This window comes from Pseudonaja textilis, chromosome 6, assembly GCF_049901715.1.
Source record: "Pseudonaja textilis isolate UNSWEBS1 chromosome 6, rPseTex1.2, whole genome shotgun sequence".
NCBI lineage: Eukaryota > Metazoa > Chordata > Lepidosauria > Squamata > Elapidae > Pseudonaja > Pseudonaja textilis.
The window spans coordinates 27,902,259-27,911,659 of NC_141995.1; positions in this window are offsets into that span (position 1 = coordinate 27,902,259).

The following is a 9,401-nucleotide window of genomic DNA, read 5'->3' on the forward strand; positions in this document are numbered from 1 at the left end:
TTATTACTTATACGAAATATAGATGTCATAACACGTGCTCATTAGCCTGCCTATCAACCAGAATGCTAAGCTAATGTTCTTAGTGTCTGGAAATAGTTAAATAAACCCATTAAAGTTTGATCTTTAATTCATAGAGTAGCTAATGTTTCTGAATGTGAATATATGTAGCCCATGTTTATTTTTGAGATGGAATAAATTTTACTCTGTTTTTACTTTACTCATGTACCCAGGTTCCAGGCATAATCCCACATGCATTATTATTATTATTTTTCTGAGTTCATGTGAGAGAACTAGAGAACACTGCCAGTTCAATCCACACTGGACAATCCTGTCAGGTGGTGGTGATTAATAAATAAATAATTTAAAATTATGTACTATTAATAACTTCATTGCAAAATTTCCCCACATCTTTTATCTTGTTCATTTAATTTATGTGTGAATGGAAATACAGATAATAAATTCTGGTTGAATAAAATCAAATTGCCTTGGACCTGAATATTTGTGATTTGAATGTATTCTAGGAAAACTGTAAATATATAACAAATTCTGTGACTTAATTCACTTCGCTCTTAAAGAAAGGTAGTAGAATTGCGCGCGCGCGCGCACACACACACACACACACACACACACTTCATTTTCAATTATGCTTATCAAACCATTTTGTCCCCCTTTGGTAGGTTTAAACAACAAATTATAGAACTTACCCTTTATGGTTAATTATATAAGGGTAAACAGAAATGTGAAGACACTTGAATAGTGTGCCATGACTCCTAATTTATCTATGACCTCTAATCACATGACACTTTCTAGATGACATTAAAGTCTGCACTGCGGGAGAGAAACACCATCTTTTATCATTGAAGGCCAGAATGAGCATATTAATTTGATAGTCTGACCACAACACACAATCCCATTTGGGAAAGTTAATAAGGCAAATTAACAGCAGATAGTTCAAGTCAAAGGAAAGTAAGTAACATGTGTGCATACATTTAAAAAATGAATATAACTTCTGTGGTATATCCGTGATTTTATAGATGTTTTCTTTGTTAAAATTTTACAGGGAAACTTGTAGATGTGCAGAAAGATATATGATCTAGTCTAGTTGTATGTATCTGAAAGATGTTATAAGTGGTGTTTTATTATCTGCTGTTTTATTAGATAAATTATGAATGGCTTTGCACTTGCCACTGACACTTCCTATCAACCAGGGGAAGCAGTTTAATAGACTACATCCCATAAATATTGTACCATTCAAATCCACAATGACAAAGAGTTTACTGCTAAATAGCTTGCTTCAAAACTTACGGCACTTCAGCTAATCAAATCAATTCAAAAAAATATGTCACTTATATCTATATATAATGGTAAGAAAACACACACATTGAGACTAATGTAAAATTAAATTTATTTATACTTTTGATAACTTACTCTGCATGAATTGGCATTCAAGGACTGAACTGGAAAATAAATGTACGAAGAAATGAACACATTGATAGATTGTAATGATTAGGTATTTTTACACAATGTGCTCCTGCAATGAAGTATTTATGCTAATTCTGGAGACTTATTGGCTTGTTCATTTGTTTTATTTTACATTTCACCAGAGAAAGTCACTGGAGGCTACTTTATGTTGATTGCTAATTGCAGAATGGAGAATATCTTACAAATGCCCAAATAAAAAATGATTTCTATTTGGATCACTTAGATGTAAGGACCCTAACTAACAAACATGGAAATCATGAATAATTAGTCCATGAAAAATATACTCCATGTATGTGCAATGGGTATATGTTTTGTATGTACAAAAACCCATGTGTCATCTTGTAACTATGTAAATTATATACCACACAGACACCACTACTACCAGGAACACAAAAATCTTCCAAGAAGAGCCAACAGCAAAAACCATATGAAATTTTTTACTGTGGATAATGAAATATATGGGCAATGGAACATCTCAACTTGATTCAAATCATATTTAATCCTTCTTTATCTGCTTTCCATTCTCATGGTCTTGTTCTGTTCAGTTTTCACAGATTTTTGTGCTAAGGGACAGAGTCGTTTCTTTCCAACATTTTTTTTCTTTTGGATTAAAAGAATACAGATTGAAATGTTTCTTTCAGGCACAGGCACTTTACCAAAAGTGAACCATGGAAATGAAAATGATTATAACTAAATACAAAGTTATATTCCATCTGGCAAATAGACCTGAAAGCTGGCTTGGATGACTTTGGGCCATCCGAGATCTTTGAATGTTGCCTGACATTGAAGATCTTTCAGTCTTCAATGTCAGGCAGCAAGCCAGTCAGTCAATTCCTGTCACAACCAATGGATCAGCAGTGAGCTGTCCAGGAAAAAAAAAAGCTGGGGAAAAACAATAGGAAGGAAAAAAAAAGTATAGATTATACAAAAATAGAGATCACTGGAGCATCTCTTGTGGGAACCAAATCAGCACTGTAAGCAAGTATCCAATAAGTAAGTATCCTGAAAAGAGATTTTCAGACTGTCTTAGTCAGATGCACAAATTTAATAAGGAAAGGGTAGTATTTTTGATGTTCAAGCTCCAAGCCATTTCTGATCTTTAAAAGTAGAGATTAATAATTTGAATTGTACTCAGAAACATGCTACGTTCCACAGCAGTGGTGCAATGAATATGACTTTGGAGCTGATTAGGATTGATGGATGGAGAAAGACTACTCAGAAGCAATTCTTTCCCATTACCCTGGTCACCTACAGTATGAGCTAAGAATATTCAAAGAATTGCCTTCCATGGAAACTTTCAGTATTTGTCAGTCATTTTAATTGAGACTTCAATCTTGCAGAATGTAGTGAGTCCAGTTATCTCGTCATAAGGAAATATGTCCCTGATAAGGGACTGATAGAAATGTCATCCAAAATGAAATCATATCTTATCTCTGTAAGAAAATGCCAGAAGTCATGTGTGGCCAGTATGTGAGCTTAGCTAGAAATGATTTGGGATAAACTCAGACCTGTCACAGTGGCCAAAACCATCTCTGGAACACAACATAGGAAAGACAAAATCATCCAGTACTAAGAATATTAATGAACTGATCATCCCCCGCAACCCCACCCCCACACACCAATAGTAATATCAAAAGCACAGGCAGGGACATTTCACAAATCTGAACTCGTATCTGGCCGGTTGAAAAACTGCTATATACTATGGGGATGGCATACCTGCTCCAGAGTCAGAACTGTTGCAAGACACAAAACCACATTTTATTGAAGGAAAGTCTTTGCCAATCAAGTCTCAATGATACATGTTACTTCTCTCATCTCCTCTCCTTCATAATGAAATCATAGGCAAAACTAATTTTATAACATCAGGCCTAATGTCCAGAAGCACCGGCCTTACTCCAGGGATCTGAGTGAATTAAATTAGACACTGGATGTACAGTATCAAGTCTAATATCAGATTGGCAGTCTTTCTTGTTCTAGAGAACTCAGAACCATCTTATCATGCATTTTGTTTTGCTTTTTACTATAATTATTATCCCACTCAAACCATTCCTAGTTACCCAAGCTCTGCCTTCTAATCACCCTACCAGGATGTTACATTGCTTTATAAATGTACTTAAATTGGGTTTTAAATTTTATTTTGTTTATTATTTGTACTTGTCTTTGACTTTGTACTTGTCACAATAAATTTAAATTGAACTGTTCAGACAGCAATAAAGCCACTCTTCCCCCTCAGTGAAGACACTTTTTCTCACTTCTATGAATCTCCATCACATATTTAGTAATGTTATCTCTGTCCCCTTCTTCCACCCCAATTATCTGGTTCCTCTGTTTAGTTTCCTATTTTTTCCTTCACTACAATAAATAAAGAAGTAAAGCCACTCTTTATTGGACCATTTAAACAGAATCAGTTTCACTAGACTTTTTATAAAATTGAGCTGTACATCTGATGTATTTCTTGGTTTTTGAACTCTTCCTTCCTTTCATTCTTCTATCTCTTCATTCTCTACATTAATAATTTAATTATAGTTTTTCCTTCTTCATTTTGTTTTCCATGTTTTTATCTTTGCCTCCACTTTTAACCTGGTATATCCAAATCATACCACAGATGTCTGAACCATTTTATTTCCTTAACTTTATCTGTTCTACTCTTTGTTATACGACTTGAAATTTTTCTGGTAATAATCGTCACTATCACTACTAACCCCTTTTTTCCAGCACAACGTTCACAGCTTCCTGAACTCCCAGTTCTCAACTTATTCAGCTCTTTAATGCTCAATTTTTGTCATCATAACCTTCTTTTGTCTACAAAGCATATAACAACAACTTCTGTTTGGAAAAAAAGTCTTTGGGAAAAAAAAAAGATAGATTCAAAGAATTCTGACAATGTATCTAAAGAGTTTAACAATCCAGTTTATTGCTACTTGAATAATAATTCTTTCATCTGTCATTGTTCAGTCCCTGTTTATTGCCATGGCCCTGCCTCTGGTTTCACTCATGACTCTTTCTAATCAACAGAGACTACTTGGCAATAGCTATGAAGTGCTTTAAAAAATAATAGTCTTTTTTTTTCATGTGTCCTTTCTGACTCCCTGACTAACCACAAGATAAAAGTGGCATTAAATGCCTGGCCACATTTACTGATGCCAGACTATGAAAAAGGAATGTACTTTGGTGCATACCAAATGCCCTGGGATTCTCATTATAAAATTAAACAGTTTGAGATAATTTTTCCCTTTATACAAATAAATTTGACTCTGTCTAGTACTGTTCTAATAGCCATCACAAAGTTATTATTAAAAAACATGTATGATTTTAGCTAAGTAATGTGTAACATTGTCTTTAACCCCTGAATAAAAATGAAAATTCTTGAAACAGAGAATTCTGTTCTCTACTAAATAGTACGATTGTCTTATGATATACATTAAGTATTAAAAATTGAAAGCAAAATCAACAAAAACCCTTTCCAGTTTCTGCCCTAGGGGAGCTAACCAGAAAAAAACCCAAAGTTAGTCTGACTTCTAAAACAAGCAATACTTTATAATAGTGTTCCCAAAAGAACTTTCTGGTGAATTGTGTTCACAGAAGTATATTAAAAAGAACTACAGTATTTTAAAAATAGATTTCAATCATACTACATAGTACAGTATTCAGGGGCATAAAGAGACAAAGTTCCATGTTCCATCATATGGCATTGCTTATTACAAAAGGAATGTTGTTAATGTCAAGGACACAATTTCATGGTTCTTTTGCACATCTAATGCTCCTGATTATTCCAACACATTTATGATGCAAATTAACAAACCCTCTCATGGTGCAAAAACTGAGTAAAATGAGATTGCAGCCAAAGACAAGATACAACTGTGCCATTACTCAATCTATAAAGATGTTCTGAATTCACAGAAAATTGTAATATTTTATACTAAAATTACTGACTAATGTATCCCAACTAATTAAACCCTTTGAAACAAAATTGTGTCAAAGCAAGAGGCAACTTTTTTTCTTGCTACTTCACTTCCTTTTCCAAGTTAAAAATATAGAATAGAATAGAATTCTTTATTGGCCAAGTGTAATTGGACACACAAGGAATTTGTCTTAGTGCAAATGCTCTCAGTGTGCATAAAAGAAAAGATACATTCATCAAGAGTCAAGAATCTCAAGGTATAAAACTTAATAATAGTCATAGGGTACAATAAGCAATCAAACCATACTAGGAAACAGTCAATATAGATCATAAGGATACAAGCGACAAAGTTACAGTCATACAGTCACAAGTGGGAGGGGATGGGTGATAAGGAGTGATGAGAAGATTAATAGTAATAGTAATACAGACTTTGTAAATAGCTGGACAGTATTGAGGGAATTATTTGTTTGAGTTATTGATTATTTGCATTCAGGAAAAAACTGTCCTTGTGTCTAGTTGTTCTAGTGTGCAGTGCTCTATAGTGTCGTTTTGAGGGTAGGAGTTGAAACAGTTTATATCCGGGATGTGAGGGGTCTTTAAATATTTTCACAGCCCTCTTTTTGACTCATGCAGTATACAGGTCCTCGATTGATACAGTACAATACAGTCATGTAAGTCATTGAAAATTGCAACCTCTAGTTTTCTACCATTTAAAAAATGTTTTATTTTTAAAGCATATAGGAAATAGTATTTAGGGCATTTGGTATGCACTAAAGTACATTCCTTCTGATAAAAGCTTTTTAAAAATTATTCTGTACATGGTATTGTGGCCAAAAAGTTTCTGGTAGCACTGTGAACATGATCAATCATGAACTCAATATTGAATTCTAAAATCTAATTTCTATGAAAAAAATATTAAATTGGTGGATTCAACTCATGGGTGGCCAATGAAAATTATGAACAATTTCTATGTAATTTATGTCAACATCTTCAAATTCAGGTAAAAATGTAATAGATGTAACAATTTATTCCATCCAATGATTGAGATTTTATTATTATAATTATTGGGTTAAAATTAGAGCTTTATCAGGGCATCTTACATACAGATGTACTCATGTGCTGATAAACTCTCATCAGGATACAGTTCTCTTTATTAATTTCAGGATGCAGTTCTCTATGCATAATATTTTCATTTGGAAACTGCCCTGGCTTTTAAGTACAAGGTAGTTCTCGAACAGCCACAATTGAGCCCAAAATTTCTGTTGATAAGTGAGATATTTGTTAAGTGAGTTTTGCCCCATTTTATGACCTTTCCGGCCACAGTTGTTAAGTGAATCATTGCAGTTGTTTAATTAGTAACAGATTTGTCAAGTGAATCTGGTTTCCCCATTGACTTTGCTTGTCAGAAAATTACAAAAAGTGATTACATGACCCCAGGACACTGCAACTGTCACAAATTTGAGCCAGTTGCCAAGCATCTGAATTTTGACCATGTAACCATGGAGATGCCATAACCGTTGTAGGTGTGAAAAACAGTCATAAAACACTTTTTTCAATGCTGTTATAACTTTGAATGGTGACTAAACAAACTTTTATAAGTCAAGGATTACCTGTAAATGGGACGGTACAAATTCAGGAAATCAATTTTATGGGTCAGTTGAGATTACTAATAGATGTATCCTATGATAGATCATGAATTACCCTATTTCACTTTTATTAATACACGTACATTGCATAGCCAAACCATAAAAGCTGCATTTTCACAAAAGGAAGATCAAATGTTAGATGATTACTGAAGTTGTTAAAGATAACTAAATATACTTTTTAGACAAATTATTAATAAGGGCCTCTTTAGGTTCTCCTTTTCCAAAATGATATATTTTTTGCAAATAAGTTTTTGTTTATTTCCTGAGAATTCTTTTTTATTTTTGCCTATTTTCAAAGCATAAGATCTCTGTAAAACATGTTGCTTCTGTTTGTTTTAAATGAAAATCTACATAAAAAGAAAATAAAATGACTAGCTTTTTGACTCCTTGGGGAACATGCTTTAAGTACTTAAACAGTTTTATAACTATTATAATAAGATTTGTGCATAACAACAAATTATAAGTTTTACTGAAGTTTTCAGCATCCTAATGAAAGTTATTACGCTAGCATCCATAATCCTTCAAACCCTCTTATCACTCCATATGTAACATCCATTTTAGCAACATTTGTTTCCTTTGAAAAAAGTATTTTGCAAAGGAACTTAAATCACAATCACATTCTATTTCTTCCAACTGGAAAATCTTGATCTGATAGTTATTTTCCTCTTATTGAATTGTTAAGAAAAATGTTACACCAGTCAAACTGGGAAGGAAGAGTAGGAGTGAAATGAGAGTTTCTGTCACTAGAAGAATGAACCACTCACAAATTCTGCAGACTTACTGTGCTTCAAGTGAAAAGATCAACTTTTTTGTGATTAATCATATGCCACAGCTGAGCCAGCACTAGATCATCTTAGCTCTTAAACAGACGGTTGTGAGATTTCACATCCTGAAAACCATTGGTGTACTCTCTCACTGTCCCTGCAAACTGTACTTCTCATCTCCCGTTCTTTTTATTCATTTATTTATTCAATGTTAGCATTGTATATGTTTTCCTGTTTTTATTTTTTAAAACTAGTAATTAGTAATTAGTAAATAGGTAAAGTTTTTAGTTTGTTAATGAGTAAATAGGTAATGACGTTGCCTTGTCTCTTACTATGTTTTCTATTTTTTTTCTAGCCATGCTTTCAAATTGCTAGGTGGGCAGTAGATGGGCAGGAAGGGGAGGTCAGCCCATCCTGTGATGCTTGGGTCTTTCCAGCTGACAAGCTCAGTGTCTTTAACCACTAAACCCTCTGGCCCCTCAAAACAATATATACACATAGCAAAACTCACACAGGCAAGAACACCTATGAAAGGAAAATCTGAAAAACTAATCATCCAGTAAATAACAGAGAGTAAATGTTTCAAATAACTTCCTGTTTCCTCCCACTAAGTTTCCAAAAGCAACACAACATCTGAAATCTTAGAAATTAAAAGTCAGTGTTTTGCTGACTTCATTTCATAAGGGCAAATGGAAACTACTTCCGATGAACTCAGATTGTCTTATGAAACATAGAACCACATATTATGAGATGAATATCCTACCATAACTTTGACTGATGATTGATATAGGTATATCTTCTGAATTACAGTATACACAGCTGAGTTTATCAGTTACCTATAATCCCTTGGTTTATTATACCAGGACTTTTTTCTGTGCCAATTTGTACTTCTATTATTCCAAATATTAAGAATGGCCAACTGCTGTTTTTGGAGCTTCCCTTATGTCTTTTTCACCTGCTAGCACGAACATAAATTCTACTAGAAGCTGCAGGATGAGAAGGCTTGGCTGGTGCAGTTTTTATTCATATGCAATGACAATGTCACTATAGTGACAGTGTCACTATATATGGAATTTAAAATAGGGGAGGGACTAGTGAAAAATGTATCATATCAGTCTGGTATTCATCAGCAAGCAGATTAATTTCAATAAGTAAATTTCTCTAAAGGTATATTTTATTATGATTTGCAATACTGACACAAAGTTAGGATGTCTGGAATAATTTCGGTATTTACCAAGGATTAATAACTCTCAGTTAGAAATATTAAAAAATATGTTCATCCAAATCTTTGTCAACATTTATTACTGCAGTTGTGGATAGGGAAGAATTGCCTCTCTAAATAGGACAAAGAATGAGAAAAATGCTTCCCATCCTATTCTCACTCAAAACTCACTCAGAACAGAGAACTTTGTGGGGTTGTATCAGTATTTTGTCTTTACTTAATAAAAATGCACCAATTGCCTAAGAAAACAATGTTTTCCTCTCTTAAGTATGAAAATGACCTTATACATGGCAGCATCCTCTGATTTTCAATTTGTTCTTGACCAAATTTTCACACTTACATTTGACCATAACGATTGTGTAGTACAGCAACTACTTGCACTAGTG